This window comes from Macaca mulatta, chromosome 11, assembly GCF_049350105.2.
Source record: "Macaca mulatta isolate MMU2019108-1 chromosome 11, T2T-MMU8v2.0, whole genome shotgun sequence".
Taxonomy (NCBI): domain Eukaryota; kingdom Metazoa; phylum Chordata; class Mammalia; order Primates; family Cercopithecidae; genus Macaca; species Macaca mulatta.
Genome location: NC_133416.1, coordinates 46,928,451 through 46,947,011, shown reverse-complemented (window position 1 = coordinate 46,947,011; position 18,561 = coordinate 46,928,451). Strand labels below are relative to the sequence as shown.

The 18,561-nt window shown below is 35.2% G+C and overlaps 1 protein-coding gene and 1 pseudogene across 1 annotated transcript in view; both read left to right on the top strand.

Annotated features, from left to right (window-relative positions):
- Positions 1-18,561, top strand: part of SLC2A13 (solute carrier family 2 member 13) — a 364,441-nt gene that overhangs the window by 34,397 nt on the left and 311,483 nt on the right. The window lies entirely within an intron of this gene.
- Positions 6,047-7,136, top strand: LOC144333232 (large ribosomal subunit protein eL30 pseudogene; annotated as a pseudogene).

Genomic DNA, 18,561 nt, shown 5'->3' with positions numbered 1-18,561 from the left:
AAAAAAACAAGACCCAACTTTATTGCTGTCTACATGAAACTCTTTAAATATAAATACATATAGATTAAAAGCATGGGAAAGATATGCCATGCTAACATTAATTGAAAGAAAATGGGATTAGCTATATTAATTTCATACAGCAGATTTCACAGCAAGTAAAGTTATCAGGGATAAAGAGATGTGTGTTCTATAATGGTAAAAGTGTTAGTTCTCCAATTTACCTTATGTGCCTAATAAGAGTGACCAAATTCTCAATGCAAATACTGGTAGAACTGTGAGGGAAAAATAGGTGAATCACTATTATAGTTGGAGACTTGATTAGCCCTCTATTAGAAATGGCCAGATTTAGCAGGCAAAAAATCAGTAAAGACATTGTTGAACTCAACACCACCATTACTCAACTGAATATAATAGACATCTGTAGACTACTACATCCAACAGAATACACATTCTTCCCTAGCTCAGATAGAACATAGAACATAGAACACATTCTGAACCATGAAACCTTAACAATTTAAAAAGAATACAATCATATAATAACTGTCCTTAGACCACAATGGAATTAAACAAAATCAACAGCAGAAGGTTAGCTGGATAATTCCAAAATGCTTGCAGGTTAAACAACACGCTTCTAAATAACATGAGTCAAAAAATCTCAACAGAAATAGCAAAAAATTTTGAGCTAAATGAAAGTGAAAAATGAAAATTTGTGTGATTTACTGAAAGCAGTGCTTTTACATTTATGGTATTTGATATATTTAGTAATAGAAGGAGAAAGTGCTAGAGTCAGTCTTCTAGACTTTTAGCTTAGGAGACAAGAAAAGGGGGAATTAAATCCAAGGTAGGCAGAAGATAAGAAATAGTAAATATTGGAGTAGAAATGAAATTGGAAGCAGGAAATTGATAGAGGAAATCTACAAAACAACTGGTTATTTGAAAAGGTAAAGTAAGCAGAGCTTTAGCCAGGCTTAAAAAAAAAAGAGACCATGTAAATTATGAATATCGGATATGAAAGAGGTGATAGCACTACAGATTCCATGGACATTAAAAATGACAAAGGAATACTATGAATAACTCTGTCCCTACAAGTTTGATAACCTAGATGAAATGGACTAATTCCCTGAAAGATACAATATACCAAAACTCACTCAAAAAGAAATAGACAATCTGACTAACTCTATATTTATCGAGGAAATAGAATTAATAATTAACCTTCCAAAACTAAAAGCAACAGGCTCAGATGGGTTTACAAGTAAATTCTACCAAAGATTTAAGAGAGAAACTGTACCAGTTGTTTAGAATTTCCTTCAGAAGATGGAGGCAGAGGGAATATTTTCTAACTCATTTTATGAAGCCAGTGTTAATATCAAAACCAGACAAATGCTTTACAAGAAAACATAGACCAGTATCTCTCATCTCTCAGTGTATGTAGAAATCATCAACAAAATGTTATAAAATTGAATTCCAATTCTGTGAAGAAACTCATTGGTAGTTTGATGGGGATGGCATTGAATCTATAAATTACCTTGGGCAGTATGGCCATTTTCACCATATTGATTCTTCCTAGCCATGAGCATGGTATGTTCTTCCATTTGTTTGTGTCCTCTTTTATTTCACTGAGCAGTGGTTTGTAGTTCTCCTTGAAGAGGTCCTTTACATCCCTTGTCAGTTGGATTCCTAGGTATTTTATTCTCTTTGAAGCAATTGTGAATGGAAGTTCATTCATGATTTGGCTGTTTGTCTGTTACTGGTGTATAAGAATGCTTGTGATTTTTGCACATTAATTTTGTATCCTGAGACTTTGCTGAAGTTTCTTATCAGCTTAAGGAGATTTTGGGCTGAGACAATGGGGTTTTCTAAATATACAATCATGTCATCTGCAAAGAGGGACAATTTGACTTCTTCTTTTCCTAACTGAATACCCTTGATTTCTTTCTCTTGCCTGACTGCCCTAGCCAGAACTTCCAACACTATGTTGAATAGGAGTGGTGAGAGAGGGCATCCCTGTCTTGTGCCAGTTTTCAAAGGGAATTTTTCCAGTTTTTGCCCATTCAGTATGATATTGGCTGTGGGTTTGTCCATATGGAACCAAAAAAGAGCCCGCATTGCCAAGACAATCCTAAGTCAAAAGAACAAAGCTGGAGGCATCACGCTACCTGACTTCAAACTATACTACAAGGCTACAGTAACCAAAACAGCATGGTACTGGTACCAAAACAGAGATATAGACCAATGGAACAGAACAGAGTCCTCAGAAATCATACCACACGTCTACAGCCATCTGATCTTTGACAAACCTGAGAAAAACAAGAAATGGGGAAAGGATTCCCTATTTAATAAATGGTGCTGGGAAAATTGGCTAGCCATAAGTAGAAAGCTGAAACTGGATCTTTTCCTTACTCCTTATACGAAAATTAATTCAAGATGGATTAGAGACTTAAATGTTAGACCTAATACCATAAAAACCCTAGAAGAAAACCTAGGTAATACCATTCAGGACATAGGCATGGGCAAGGACTTCATGTCTAAAACACCAAAAGCAACGGCAATAAAAGCCAAAATTGACAAATGGGATCTAATTAAACTAAAGAGCTTCTGCACAGCAAAAGAAACTACCATCAAAGTGAACAGGCAACCTACAGAATGGGAGAAAATTTTTGCAATCTACTCATCTGACAAAGACCTAAATCCAGAACCTACAAAGAACTCAAACAAATTTACAAGAAAAAAACAACCCCATCAAAAAGTGGGCAAAGGATATGAACAGACATTTCTCAAAAGAAGACTTTCATACAGCCAACAGACAGATGAAAAAATGCTCACCATCACTGGCCATCAGAGAAAGGCAAATCAAAACCACAATGAGATACCGTCTCACACCAGTTAGAATGGTGATCATTAAAAAGTCAGGAAACAACAGGTGCTAGAGAGGATGTGGACAAATAGGAACACTTTTACACTGTTGGTGGGATTGTAAACTAGTTCAACCATTATGGAAAACAGTATGGCGATTCCTCAAGGATCTAGAACTAGAAGTACCATATGACCCAGCCATCCCATTACTGGGTATATACCCAAAGGATTATAAACCATGCTGCTATAAAGACACATGCACATGTATGTTTATTGCGGCACTATTCAGCATAGCAAAGACTTGCAATCAACCCAAATGTCCATCAGTGACAGACTGGATTAAGAAAATGTGGCACATATACACCATGGAATACTATGCAGCCATAAAAAAGGATGAGTTCATGTCCTTTGTAGGGACATGGATGCAGCTGGAAACCATCATTCTCAGCAAACTGTCACAAGAACAGAAAACCAAACACCACATGTTCTCATTCATAGGTGGGAACTGAACAATGAGATCACTTGGACTCGGGAAGGGGAACATCACACACCGGGGCCTATCATGGGAGGGGGGAGGGATTGCATTGGGAGTTATACCTGATGTAAATGACTAGTTGATGGGTGCTGACGAGTTGATGGGTGCAGCACACCAACATGGCACAAGTATACATATGTAACAAACCTGCACGTTATGCACATGTACCCTAGAACTTAAAGTATAATAATAATAATAAAAAAATAAAATAAAATTGAATTCAACACTACACAAAAAGACTTATATACCATTATCAAGTGAGATTTGTCCCAAGTATGCAAGACTGATTCAGCTTTTTAAAATTGATATTATTCATCACATCAACAGACTAAATAATCACATCATATCAATAGAAGTTTGCGACCAGCCTGGGCAACAGAGCAATACTCTATCTCTTAAAAAATAATAGTAAAATAAAAAGAATGACTAAAAAGTGACAGTAATCAAGACAGTGTGGTGAAAGAATAGACATGTGTAGATCAGTGAGGCAGCCCAAAGTGGACTTTGTAAGATGCTTAGCAGCATTTCTGGCCTGTATCCACTAAGTGCCAGTAGCAAAACTCCTTCTGTTGGTTGTAACTAGCAAATGTGTCCAGTAGGTGCCAGTTGTCGCTAGGTAAGAGGATTCAGCAGGCCGTATCTAAGAACCACTGCCCTAATCCACACCTTGAAATCCCTGCATATAACCAGTTGGGTCGTCTGTTCCTTTATGTAAATATAGGCTGATGTTTGTCCTGCTTATTTCCGAAGGTGACCCTAGGCATCAAATGAGATAATGACTTGGAAGTGCTTTGACAAAAATGCCAAACAGATTTTATTATTTTATGTGGTTAGGAATAAGAAAATGCTGCAATAAAAAAATTTTTAAAGGACATGCAGGGGTGAAGGGAAGTAACTAGGATGGTCACAACTGAAGAAAAGCATTTTGAATAGAGATTGAGAAGATTGATATTTAAGGGAAGATGTAAAATGGCTGTTCAAACAGGATCTTGTTGGATGGCATTACTTTGGTGTCACCCAAATCCAGGTTCTGGCCTTCCATTTTTCTGTTCTGTAAAGTTGGTTTTTTCCTTTTCAGTTCTTACTGAGTTGATTGGGGATAGAGCTGATTATTTCCATTAACCCAACCTAAAATAGACTTGAGAAAGGACCAGAATGCTTTTTGTAAAGTAAGAAGTACCAAGCAAATTGAAGTGCCCTGTTTAGCTGGTCAGTGTTTTGGGGTTTTTTGTTCTGTCTCTTCTTACAGAAGAAGGATCTGACATCTTTATGGAAGGTTGTTTGGTGAACTTGTAATCAGAACAAAGCAGTTGTTTGCATTCCTAGTACAGTGTAGTTGGTGACTGATAAATGTTCATGTTGTTTTGGTTTCTTTCCAATATATAGAGAAATCTACCAAATCAAGCAGAACCTTTCACTGGTTTGTCAGGGCACTCTTTACCCTGTCTCTGCCAGAGACACTTTAACAAGTCTTTGATTTTTTTTTTCCTGACATATATTTTATACAGACTAACTGGCCTTCTAATAATACTGTTTGTCAAACTAACAATAAATGACAAATTAGGTTATATCATATTCCCTTTATGCCTTTCTGAGGGAATATTTTTACTGCATTCACAGGATAACTTTGGTGTTTGGAAACCTCCATTCAGGAATTTGTTTATAAACTACCTCTCAAGGAAAGGAAGCGTGGTGATAGTAGTGTTTTTGTAACAATGACAAATAGCTCTCTTAAACTGATTGTATATAAGAAATAATGAGCAGCAAAAAGGGGTGCACAGTATTGATGTGAAACCTGTTGATTAAATCCAGAATTGAAGAAATCAGCAAGTAAGTAATGTAGAACTGATGCCTTGTCTGATAAAAAAGGTTACGTGCCAAATAATTAGATTTTAAAACATGAGATATTTGTTAGATGAATAATAATAATAATAATAACACTATTGAAGGAAACCGCTTCCTACAGAAACTAGGCACCCTTCTGTCCTTTTTTTTCCAACCACAGCCCTAATTAATTCATATATTCTGCATTTCCATGGTAGCAAGATAGCATCTGTAGATGCTGGTAATTTAGCAGTTGCTAATGGATTATAATAAAAGGTAATATTACAGAAATGTCAGCTGTTATCCTGGAGACCATAGTTCAGGAGACTTTTCTTTTTTCTCTGACTTAATTTATGTATATTTCTTGACATATTTAAGGTGCATGTAGTTTTCACCCAATTTTTTTTATTGAATGGATGCAAAAGAGAGATAAATTTGTTACTAAATACCACTAAAAGGATTGTTTGGAAGCATTTAATGAATAAGCATAATGTGTAATTACATTCGTTAAGCCATGTATGTTTTCTTAACAAGAAGACCCTATGGTCAGCTCTTGATTGTTCAGGTGCTGTCTAGCTCTTTCTTTGTGACTTGTTTTTGGGCCATATTCCTGCTGTTTTTACCTCTTATCAGTGAATGGATGAGAAAAAAACAAGAGAACTCAAGTTAGTTTGATATTTATCAGCTGTGTCTATGATAACATTTTTGTAGAGTACATTATTTTTAAATTTATGGAAAAATTTATAATTCTGAAGGTTAAATTTTCTGTGAAACAAAATATTTGTTCACCATGATAAGAATGAACGATTTGCTTTTCTCATTCCCTGGCCATCTTGGTGGCTGTTCATGGTTGGGGGCCATCTGGTACCTAAGCCAGGCAGATGATGGTGGCGAAAAAGATGGAAAAGTCACTGGAGTTGATCAACTCTAGGCTCCAACTTGTTATGAAAAGTGGAAAGTACATGCTGGGGTACAAGCAGATTCTGAAGATGATTAGATAGGAAAAAGCAAAATTGGTCATCCTCACTAACAAGTGCCCAGCTTTGAGGAACTCCCCAATAGAGCACTATACCATATTGGCCCAAACTGGTGTTCATCACTACAGTAGTAATAATACTGGACTGGGCATAGCATGTGGAAAATACTACAGACTGTGCAACACTGGCTATCATTGATCCAGGTTATTCTGGTATCTTTGGAAGCAGGCCAGAAGATACTGGTGAAAAGTAAACCATGCAAAATAATTTTTCTTTAGTAAAACTTGTCAGAGGTATATGCCTGTAATCCCAGCACTTTGGGATGCTGAGGTGGGAGGATCACTTGAGGCCAGTAGTTGGAGACCACCCTGGGCAACATAGTGAGACCCTGTCTCTATAAAAATAAAACAAAAAATAAATAACTGGGCATAGTAGTGGTTGCCTGCTGCCCCAGCTACTCAGGAGGCTGAGGCAGGAGGATTTCTTGAGTCTAGGAGGTTGAGGCTGCAGTGAGCCAAGATTGCATCAGTGTGCACCAGCCTGGGTGACAGAGTGAGACCCTGTCTTCAACAAGAAAAAAAGAATAATCTATTTTCACCAGAAGCAACCTGTCTATGGGATTAAACAGTGAAGAAGAAAGAAGAGAAAAAGTAAATAGAAAAATTGGATTTTATGCTGAATATTCTTTGACTAATATAAAGTTTGGGGAGACAGAAGACACATGCAGTTGTATGTGCTTTAATATTTCTGTAGTCCTGAATAGATGTGTAATAAATTAGTAGTTTCTGCAGTCCTGAATAGATGTGTAATAGTAATACTAATTAGTATTAGTAGAATGATGAAAACAAAACTAAGTAGAAAGCTATATGTTTAGGGAGATGGCAGAATGGTATTAGAAATTAACACCAATTACATAGAATTAGCATGTCTGTATAAATAAAATGGTTTAAAAGGATTTGGAAACTATTAACTATGTTTACTATGTTTAAATAATATACTCATTTTATTACTGAAGAGTAAAGTTCTTTCAAATAAACATGGTTCTTAGATACAAAATACATTATCAACAACAGCAACAGCAACAAAGTGAGACCCCATCTCTACCAAAATAAAAAATTAAAAAATTAGCCAGGCGTGGTGGCGCGTGACTGTAGCTACTTGGGAGGCTGAGGTGGGAGGATCACTTGAGCCCAGGGGTTCAAGGCTGCAGTGAGCTGTGATTGCACCACTGCACTCCAGCCTGAGCACAGCGGAAGACCCTATTGCTTAAAAATAAAGAAGAATTTATGTAGTAAACTAGCACTTATGCTTTCCTTATGCATCCTATACATTAGCTAACTGAATCCTAAAGCCTCTTGGTATCACCCCCGATTTACAGTTTTGTACACTGGGAACCAAATAAAAGTCATTTTCCCATGGTTACATATGAAGTGTAAGTGGCAAAGCTGCAACTCAAATATTGTTCATTATTGAAATTCAAACATGTTCTGTCTATATGACACATAACATATATGATTTACTTTGAGTTTATTTAAATTAATTTCCCTAAGAATTGTAAAACTAAGTCTTTAAGATTTATAAATCTCATAATTTGAGAAAAAAAGCTTTTTGTCAACTTTGAGATTTAGCTTTTGATAGTTACGTGGCTCTGATATCTTATCATGAAGACTTCATTTTCCTTTCATTGACTTCATTTTAACTTGCAAGCTTAGTTCATGAAACTGCCTGACAAACCCAAAGCAATCTTCTGCCTCTTATGAACAAACTCATGAGTCTTTCTTATCCATAGGAGTACATTTACTGTAGTATGCATCATCATAATTATGTGTTTTTATTAATTGTACTTTTTTGTCTCCAGCTACATCACTCGGTTCCTTGTATTTTACATTTTATGTGTAGGCATGGCATTTTATTCTTGGTTGTGTTAAACATTTTCTGAATAAGTGATGGATTATTATTGCTTATTTAGATCTTAATTCTACCTCTAGAACATAGTGGGACATCTTCTCCTAGTGAATATTTATTAGGTGGAGTCTGAAGGAGCTGATAGTCTTTAATGCTTTATCCCTTTCTTTAAAAGTACATGTTATTTCTCTGACCAGACATTGATGTACTACTCAGTTTTCCTTTAGGATAGAGATATTTTAAATAAGTAGAACTAGCAGGAATATGTGTGGGTTTTTTTTATGGCTAGCTTTGGGGCCACTTACTAAATGTTATACTCAATACAGTTTATTCTTTTGCTCATTGCATTATACATCATGAGATGCAGGCCTGAAGATTTCTGGGTCACCTCTTTGCCTGAAGAGAGTGGTAGGTTTCAGGGACTCCAAGTTAAATTTGTAAATATTTAATCTCAAACCTCTACATTTAGTTACTTCGATTAGGATGATCCGTTTAATATGTGTGTGTTTTCTTAAGTTGTTTTGAATGTGTAAGTTTTCTAAAGCTTTTTGAAGAGTGTGCCAAGTATAAATACTTTTAGAGGGACTGTTTAGCCACATAAACATGAATATTAGGATTAGACAGTCTTGCCATTTACTGACTGTGTGACCTTGGGTGTTTTGTCACGCTGGTTGTAAAATGGGGCTAACAATACCTATTTCAATGTGTTTTTGTGAGATTTTGAAATGAAACACGTTTGTAAAACCTTCCTCATGGTAGGGTATTTAAGAAATTATTGTTTAGCTCCTGAGTCATCTTATCTCCATCGTGGTTATGTTTTGTAATGAAGTATCACAATAGAATATTTGTATCCTCTGAAAATAGCTGGCCCTTTGGGTCACTTCAGGTTGTGATAGAGAAGTTATAAGGTATCCAAGCCATGTAGAACATTTATAGAGTCTTAGATGACAGCTAACAATTTTTGTTTGATTGTTTGTTTGTTTGAGACAGAGTCTCACTCTGTTGCCCAGGCTGGAGTACAGTGGTATGATAGCAGCCCACTGCAGCCTTGATCTCCTGGGCTCAAGTGATCCTCTTGCCTCAGCCTCCTGAGTAGCTAGGACTACAGGCATGCACTACCATGCCTAGATTTATTTATTTATTTATTTATTTATTTATTTATTTATTTATTTATGTAAAGATGAGGTTTCACTATGTTTCCCAGGCTAGTCTGGAACTCCTAAGCTCAGGCAATTCTCCTGCCTTGGCTTTCCAAAGTGTGGGGATTATAAGATAGTTGTGAGCCACCATGCCTGGCAACAATAGTTTATAAAAGGGCAGATTGTGCAGGGTGGCAGAGAGATTTGAGTAAGTTATTAACATAGCCAGAATAATCCATAATTATTGTGTTCTCTCAACAATTTATTTTCATGTCGATATTCCTGTTCAGGTAGCCTCCTGTGGACTGGAGTTACCTTCATTTTGCTTTCTGGTCTCACTTAAATATTGCTGCTCTATCTTTGCATTTTTTAGTATCTAAAATTTAAGCTTTTCAAGATAAGTATAACTTTCTGGTATCAGTATATACAATATTTGCTGAATGAATTAGAAATAAAAAACTGGGATTGTTTTGCTGCATCACTTAATTTTAAGGATATCAATATTTAGTTTTTAAATGCTCCTTTTAATCAGTATTATTCCGTTTTAAGAAAAAATAATTTTTCTTTGAAATGATCAATTTTTAGATTGGATTTTATTTGATAAGGTTTGATTTAATTAATTGACCATCAGTTACAGGTTTTTGAAGGATTTCTAGTACTATAATAATGATTCACTGTGATTTTTGCTGTTGTTTCTCACCACTAACACTTAGTCTTTTGTGATAGCCTTGAACGGCATCCTTGATGGCAACAGTAACAAGTTTGATGAAATATTTTGCTCTATTTGTTATGGTGGCAAGTCAATCTACTGATCTTTTCCTACGAGATGTAGCTTGCTTGTGGTGGATTCCAATTTTGGTAATTTTAAGAAGGCAGAAGAACACTGTGGGATACTTAAATGAAGTTTCCTTGATTTTAAAAAGAATTTCCTTGCACTGTGGGAGTCTGTTAGTCTCTTTCAGAGATTATTGTCGTTTTTGTTCTTTCCTTCTTTTATCAGTAAGTAATGACTCTACATTAGGTATTTTTAGTTACATTGAAATATATCAAAATAATGATTACTATTTATTTTTGAAACATATGTTAAAAAGTTAAGACCACTTTCTTATGACAAATGGATTAGGGATATATGTGTATGTATGTGTGAGTGTACATATTAATATATATGTATACACAGTACACATAATATAGTATATATATTTTAGAGACAGGGCTGTCTCTCTCTGTCACCCAGGCTGAAGTACAGTGGTGCGATTATAGCTCACTGCGGCCTTGAACTTGTGGACTCAAGTGATTCTCCTGCCACAGCTGCCTGAGTAGCTGGGATCACATGTGTGTACCACCATGCTTGGCTAATTTTAAAAAATGTTTTGTACAGACAGGTTCTTACTGTGTTGCCCAGGCGGATCTCAAACTCCTGACTTGAAGTGATCCTCTCACCTTGGCCTCTGAAACTGCTGGGATTATAGGCATGAGCCATCATACCATGCCTGGCCATATATTTTATATTTTAAATGATATTTATAATTGGTACTGAAGAATTCTCATTCAAAAATCACTGGAGAAAAATAATTCGAAGTTTGATATATTTTGTGTAAGAATGGATGTTTGATTTTTTAAAAAAGGAAAAAATAGTTAATGGGATTATAGTCAACATTTTTCTGGGGTAAGCTGAATAAAACATGAAGTCAAGTCTTTAACATATTTGGATTTGCACACCTTAATTAGCCCGTCCTCTATGACTTTCTTGTTGGAGTCATTATTCCAGTTATAAATAGCCCCGGCTTGGTCATCCAAATGAACGTGCATGGCTATTGTCATTTCATTGCTATGGCAATTTTGCAATTAGTGTGGTAGTTGCTGGCACACTTCTGGGCAAGGGTTTTGAATCCCTGACTTGGAAGTGGAAGAATAAAACTGCTTTCACAGCTGCTGTGTGATTCTGAATAGAGACATAGCAGCTGCTTTTTTTTTTTTCTTCAGTTTTTTTTTTTACTAATTTAGATGTAGGCATTATGCTTCAGTGAGTTGTTGCCAGGAATGTCTCCTTGTTCCCCTGTCTGTCAAAGGAAAACTAATGTGGATTTCAAGTAAATATTGGGGCATGTTGTTTGTGAAAGTTTGTGAAAGTTTCTTTTACTTCTTGTGAAAGAAAGTAGTCCTGTAACTGGTTTTTCTGTCTATCCTTTATCTTCAAAACGGAAATGTCACAAGTTGTGGAATAATCAGTAACTGACAAATAAACTTCACTGGGAGATTTTTAGTTACTGAAATGTATGGATTTGTCCCATTTCTAGGGATAAAATAAAAAGTTGATTGGAGGCATTAATGAAGGCGTATCTATATAAAATAAGCTGTAAAATAGGTACCAGAAAAATGGTATTTATAGAATCATTAATGAAGGGGTATCTATATAAAATAACTTGTAAAATAGATACTGGATGAATGGTATTTATAGAAGCATTAGTGAAAGGGTAGCTATAAAAAACAACTTGTAAAATAGATACCAGAAAAATGGTATTTATAGTGGCTGGCCTGCTATTAACTTTTTTGGTCAATGTCACTTAAAATGTGAGTTATAATGGCTCCGTATTCTTCCATCACTAAGTTCTCATAAAGATAGATAAAGCAGAATAAGTAAATCAGTCTTTCAAAAGGAACACTTTTCTCTAAATTTAGAGCATAATTAATGTTAATGTCACTCTCGAATATTTTAGGAAAATTTTCTCCTACAACTTTAATTTGGATGTTTATACTAAACCCTTTAATTTTTTTTTTCTAATAGCTTAGTACTTTTATTTTAAACATGGAAACTCAGTGTAATTTTCATCTAGAAATATGGAAGCTTATACAATGCAGTAAAACTTAGTTTAGCCATTGATTTCTCTTCTGGAAGTACTCCTAAAATTTCTTAGAGTGTTGACGTTTTAAGTTACAAACGTCTTCTATTTTTTTCCGGATAGTCTGCAGATATATATGCTTTTTTTTTCTGTTTTTCATTATCAGCAAATAATTAGTACTTCTTTACATCAGTATCCATGCTCACAAGTGATGGATCTTTTGAGGTTTTGAGATTTTTTTTCCCCTGAAGCTACAAAAATAAGAACATAATAAATTTAGTGTTTTTCATGAATAATAATCTTGATTTCTGCTCAGGGGACTACCCTCTACCATCAGCTAGGACAGATTAAATTGAAGATTGCAGGATTTCTGATTATAAAACCGTGGCCTCACAAGACCACCTATCTTATCTCTTAAAAACTTAAGAAGCTTAATTTTGGTATGTATTTTTTAACCCACCAATTTTTAACAGTTGACTTTTGTGTATAATAAGAAATAGGGGTTCAATGTTATTTTTTTACACATAGATACCCAGTTGTCTCACTACCATTTATGAAAAAGTCCATCTTTTTCCCCCCGATCTCCAGTAGCTCTTCTGTTGTATATCAAGAACTGATGTGTGGGTGTGTCTCATTCTGGGCTTTCTATTCTGTTCTAATGGTCTTTCTTTTTCTGTGTATACTGTGTTTATTATAGTAACATTATAGTAAATCTTGATATGGGGAAGGAGAAGTCCTCCTTTATTTTTCAAGAGTAGTGACTCATCTTGGCCCTTTGTCCTTCCAGCAAAGTATCAACTTTTAAATTTCCTTTTTTTTTTTTTTTGGATTGTTAAATTTGAAACCCCCCACAAATTTATTTAGGTTTTAATGTCAACTGTATTAAATCTGTATATCAATTTGGAAAGTATAGTCATCTTTTGATGTTCATGGGGGGTTGGGTTCAGCACCCCACTTGTGTGGACACCAAATTCTGTGGACGTTCAAGTCCCTTGTATAAAATGGTGTAGTATTGGCATATGTCCAACACCTATGCTTCCGTGTACCTTAAATCATCTCTAGATTACTTATAGTACCTAATACAATGTAAATGATATGTACATAGTTGTTACACTGTATTTTTAAAACTCTGTATTATTTTTTATTATTGTGTATCTTCCCCAGAATGACCCTCTATGTTTCCAGTTATGTTTTTTGCCTCAGTGTTTATGTTGTATGGATTAATATGGCTATCTTCACTTTTGTTTAGACTTTTCTCTGTTCATGTTTTTTATCCTTTTGCTTTCAGTCTTGTTCCTGTCATTTTAAGTTATGTTTCCTGTACAAGACTAAAGTGTAAATTTTAAGTCCAGGCTGATTGCTCTTCTTTTTACTTGGTACATTTGATTCATTTATACATATTAGATCTACCATTTTCTGTTGCCTTTTCTTTCCCAGCTTATTTATGCTTCTTTTTCTCTCCTTTTTGCCTTTTTGAATTGCCTTGCATGTGTGTATATATATATTTTTTCATACAATTTTTTTCTCAAGTAGTTTGGAAGTTATATTTGCATATATTTTTAGTAGTTGCACTGAAATTTTACTCATACATATTTAACATAAGAAAATCTGAAGTTACATAATATCTTTATCCTTATTCTGAATAATATATGCAACTTAAAGCACATTAACTTTCTTTAACCTTCTCCCAATTTTAGTTCTATTGTTGTCATGTCTTTTGATTCTCTTTTCTTGAGTTTGCATTTATACACCACAAGATACTGTTAATGACTTTAAAATTTATTTTCTACATTTTACCATTTTCTATGCTCTTGATTTCTTCCTGCATCTTTATTCTTGCACTATGCATTTGGGATCATTGTTTATCTAAAATACACTTTCAGAATTTCCTTATTTAGGGATTTTGCCCTTGTTCTTGAAAGATATTTTTTTCTGTTGGACTAGAAACATAAGTTGATTGTGCAATGAAGATACTATTTTACTGTTTTCTGGATTCCATTATTACTGCTGAAAAGTCAGCTGTGGTTTAATGAAGAAATTCTAGCAGCAGTGAGAATATTGAGTATGCCGAAAATAAAGTGATTATTTCTTGTTTCCTACTTTTGTATTTAAAACCAAAACAAAAACTAAAGCAAAAAACAACCCAGTAAAAGTGGGAATTTTCCTTTCTGCTTTGATTTCTGATCCCTTTCCATAAGTATGAAGATAAACACACAAGCTTAAGGTTGAGCATATCTAAAGAAAGGAAATCTTAGGATTTTGGGGATCCTTTACAACTTGCCACAACAAATGTAACAAAAGGAGGTTTTTAAGTTTTTGCATTTACTGCTACTTATTTAAGTAGTTTTCATCAAGTTAAAGTTAGCCCTTTGAAAATCAGTGTAAATTATCTTCAGCCATATACCTATCATATATTATTTACTTGTCGTCTATTCATCATCCTTCCACATCTGTCTATATGTCTGTGATACCGTGAGCTATCTATCCATCCATGCATCCATCCATCCATCCATGCATGCATGCATCCATCCATCCATCCATGCATGTATCCATCCATCCATCCATGCATCCATCCATCCATGCATGCATGCATCCATCCATCCATCCATGCATGTATCCATCCATCCATCCATGCATCCATCCATCCATCCATCCATCCATCCATCCATCCATCCATCCATGCATGCATCCATCCATCCATTCATGCATGTATCCATCCATCCATGCATCCATCCATCCATCCATTGCTACAGATTTTCATCCACAATTTCTGGCTTACAACTCCCACAGCCCTTTGTTACAGTCTTTAAAAAATAATATCGGGGCCCTTTGGGCCTCAGAAGTAGGATCAGGAAACAGAATCTATCTCTCCCTGGCCTTCTCTTGATCTTCTTTCACTGTCCAAGACAGGACTCTAATCTTCCATTGTGGATTATAAGGCCCGCAGTCCAGAGAGGGTCCTCCCCATACCCTTGGAGGAAGAAGTGCCACACAGAAGGGTCAAGAAGAATCCAACAGGTCTTTCTGGGTTTCCTCATTCATTCTGTTAGTGTAAGATCATACCCTTTTTGTCCGATCACATTTTGACATGGTTATCCATGCTTCAATCATGCCTTTTCAATGAAGTCTCCATAAAAGGCCCAAGAAACTAGCTGAACACATGGAGGTTCCTGGAGGGTGGCACATTCAGGAAGGGCATGGAAGCGCTGTGCTCCTTCCCTATACATTGTCCTATGTATTTCTTCATCTACATCCATCATTATGTCCTTTGGAACAAACCAGTGAACAACTTTCCCTTAGTTCTGTGAGCTGCTCTAGCAAGGAAATCAAACCTAAAGGGGGAGTTTGGGAACCTCAGCATGAAACTGATTCGTCAGAAGTTGATTGTTGTGGTGTGAGAGCAGAGGAAAAACAGTTTGAGGTTTTCCATACTCAATGTGTATCTGTTTTATCTTTCTATATGTCTGGCTTTTCTATCTGTCATCCAGTTTTCTATCTACTTCCTCTGTCTCCTCTGGCATAGGGTGTTGACTCTGTATAAATGAAATGTATTGAAATGTGCCATTAGCATACTTGTAGATGGAGAGTTTATGAAATCTAATAAAAAAGGATAAGACAATGGAGCTAGGTGTTTTACAGTCAAATCATTGAGGTAAAGTATGAGTGGCAGCAGTGCCAAAAGTGTTATTACCTCATCATATGTCAAAGGAAATCACTACCTCTATTCTGGCTGTATCAGTGTCTCAGAGTTACTGCAGCAGAAATAAGTGATAATGCCGGCATTCGTGCCAGCTAATTTGTGCAAGAGCTAGGCTCTGTTGGCTGAGTCACAGCTGCCACTAGATCTACAAGTAGAATGAAAAGATGTTTATTAGCCATGGAGAGTAATACATGGGTTTATTTTAATCAGCTTGTCTAAAGCCAGCCTAAGAGAGATGATACTGCCCTTTTCACAGTCATTTGACTTGTTCATGAAGTATTTGTCATATAATGTGGAGTCTATTTCTCAGAATATTATGAGCCAGAGTTACAGCATCTTGCATCTTGCTTATCACTCTTCATAAGTGTTAGGTAGCTATATAATCTTTTTCAGCCCTACAGGAAAAAGTTTGTTCAAATGTTGTAAAATGTTTCACCATAATTAGTGCCTGCCATTTCAAAGAACTAAGCAATTTGGAGTTATGTGTATATAGCTGGTTTACTGAAGAACAAAATATGAAATTGGTTATGTCTATTAAAATAATTTTGGCTACATGGTAAAGAGAATCGAATGACCTTCCCTCTTTTTTTTCAGTCCATTCCCTTTTATCTTTAGTGAGATCTAGCTTTATGGTGAAAGCCAGGTGATACAGAACTACAGCTCCAAAAACCAGACTTTTTGTTTCATTTTAGGATGGCAGTTTCCTCATTGCTCTGTAACAAACTTTTCTATTTTCTAATTTAGAAGTATCTTGGAAGATCAAGTGCAAAAGGTATGCATGTAGAAAATAATTCCCTATTTTGTAGTTATAAAATAAGGGAAAGTGAAGGTTAATTTGGCTGTGTTTTTCCTCAAACATTGGAAAACTGACTGTAGTTAGAGGACTATGGTTGCCATGGATTATCATTGAAGACCCTGGGAAAACAAGTTATGTAACATTGTTTGTAGATCTTAAAGACATGCCTTTTTCTTCTGCATGTTTACTTGGTTAAGATTTTACTATATATTTATATGTAATATATATATAATATATATATAGCAAATTATCTATCTATCTGTCTGTCTGTCTGTCTATCTGTCTGTCTGTCTATATCTATCTATCTATCTATCTATCTATCTATCTATCTATCTAGAGAGAAATTTTCCAGTGTAAGCAGCAGAGGGACATTTATACACCCTAGATAGAAAGATAATATTAGAAGTGGTTGATAAAGATAGTATCTGTTGCTGAGTGGCTTTTATTATTTTTACCTCTTAAAAATTCAAAGGCTAGGACCATTCAGTCTAAGTTTCAGACACAGGAAATAATTAGCAGAGATCTTTGGTAATTAAGGTGGACATTATGTTGCTCTATAATCTGTGCCTCTTTGAATGTTGAAAAAATAAGTAGAAATTTTTGTTTAAAAATTATTCAGGCATAGTGTTCCAACTAAGTGAAATTCTTAGCCATTGTTATCACATGCTAGAACAGAAAAAGACTAGTTAGTGCCTTGAAGTGGTTATCAGAGAAGTCAAGAAATTCTACCAATGTAGCTCAAGAAATATGTTACTTACAACTAGGAAAATAGAACCATTGGAAAAATGGCTAAGGAGACACTCAGCAGTGTACTTATTTACCTGGATTTCTGTAGTCCAAATTAAGTAAAATATTAAATAAAACACTTGAGTCACAATAATTTTCCCTCAAATATCTGTAGTTGTTGCTCTATGTCATTTCATATTATCTGCTTTTTATTACTTTGTTGACAAGATGTTTTTTCTTCCTGCCCCATCCATAAAAATTTTTTAAATCAATTTTTATTAACCTTGCAAATCAGAAAATTGTATAGGATGTTTCCAGCTTTAGCGCCTATACCTGAGCTCATTTATTTTTCTTATAATGGTTTCTTTCTCAACAATACATTTTATCATTGCAATTTCCTTTGCTTTCTGATCATGGAGAGCATATTAAATTGACGTTCTATACTTCTGATTCAGACTTCACACAGCTTCATTTCTACTTTTTACTGTGTACAGAATTGGGTTTACTTTTGTTATTATTTATGTATTCTGCTATTAAATCCGTGTGTTTTTACAGTCCTTCCTTGTGCTACTCATTTCCCTATTTAATTTTAGCCTATTGTCTTGTGATTTGATTCCCTCCTCTTGGCTCTTCGTTTCTGCTTTGTTTTTATTTTTATTTTTTTGAGACCCTTTTGCCTTCTGAGTTCTACTTTTTAGGCAAGGTCACGTCATCTTATACTGAAGAACAGCTTAAAAAATTGTGGGGGGGGACTGTGTTCATTTATTATTTTGCAACTCTAGTGTTTCCTTCAATAGTTTCTTCTATTTTACTCCTCAGCCCTTTATTGCATGAGCATTTCTACAACTAAATTCTAGTCCTGGGCTAGTCATATTCTGTACATATTTCTTGTGCATTTCATTGACACCTATGCAATTATCATCTGTATTCAGGTGATTCACATCCTTTTAGCTCTGATTTAGGCCACACTGTTGTTCTTAGAACATTTGCCTGTAGATGTCACATAGAGTTAAATATGATGAAGCACCACTTATGTTGCTGCTTGTTAAATTCACTGCCTTGGGGAAAGCATATTGATTTCTTATTAACCTTTGTGCATTCCACTTTTCAGGTGGAAGCACATACTGCTTCTGCTTATGTAGCACTTCATACAGTGATCTTTCCCATATTTTTTATAACCTCTTAAATCTATTTTAGGAAATTTCTTGAATACCAATTTCTTTTCTTGCCATCACTTCCTGTCAAGAAATTGTTTCTTTCTCTGTG